The 824-nt window shown below is 45.5% G+C and overlaps 1 non-coding gene across 1 annotated transcript; it reads left to right on the forward strand.

Moving 5' to 3' along the window:
• The first annotated feature begins 424 nt into the window (after positions 1–424).
• On the forward strand, positions 425–530 carry LOC121983629. Its single transcript, XR_006112651.1, has one exon. It is a non-coding gene; the product is annotated as a small nucleolar RNA R71 (small nucleolar RNA).
• The last annotated feature ends 294 nt before the right edge of the window (positions 531–824 follow it).

The raw sequence follows: 824 nt of genomic DNA on the forward strand, positions 1-824 counted from the left end.
CTGATTGTAGCCAGTTATTGCATCACATTGCTCAAGCTGGTTTATCTGTGACTGCATTGGCCCAAGGGGGCAAGTGTCTTGAGCGTGGTCCGCACTTCCACAGATGTCGCAAGCACAGACTATTACATTAGCTGTGTTGCTACCCATGGCTTTAAATTTCTTAGTCAGGGCGTACAGCTTTGCAGACATGAGTGTGAATGCATCCACCTCGAATTTTCCTGACGCCTTCATCTGATTTCCTAAGAAAGCACCGCTAGATCTTTCAGATGCCCACTAATGGTGGTTTAGTGCCACATTTTCTATTATCTCTTCAGCTTCATCAAAGCTTTTGTTCATCAGTGCTCCTCCTGCCGCAGAATCCAATGATACCTTCGTGTGATAATTTATTCCGTTATAGAAGGTGTGTAGAACCAGCCACTTCTCGAGGCCATGATGGGGGCACTATCTTTGCATGTTCTTGAACCGGTCCCAGGCTTTAAATAGGGATTCTGAGTCTATCTGCTTGAAGCTAGCAATCAGGTTCCTCATGTGGGCAGTCTTGCTTGGGGGGTAGAACTTGTCTAAGAATTTCTACTCACATTGCTCCCAAGACAATATGCTATCTGCTGGTAGAGAATTCAACCACTGCTTGGCCCTGTCTTTCAGAGAGAATTTGAAAAGAAGCAGTCTCACCGATTCTGGAGGAACCTCATTCACCTTCATCGTGCCACAAATTTCATAAAATAGCTCTAGATGATGATTCGGGTCTTCGTGTGGCCCCCCTCCGAATTGATTTCATTGGACCATGTGGATTACTGCGGGCTTGATCTCAAAGTTGTCAACAT

The sequence above is a fragment of the Zingiber officinale genome, chromosome 5A (assembly GCF_018446385.1).
Source record: "Zingiber officinale cultivar Zhangliang chromosome 5A, Zo_v1.1, whole genome shotgun sequence".
NCBI classification, from domain to species: domain Eukaryota; kingdom Viridiplantae; phylum Streptophyta; class Magnoliopsida; order Zingiberales; family Zingiberaceae; genus Zingiber; species Zingiber officinale.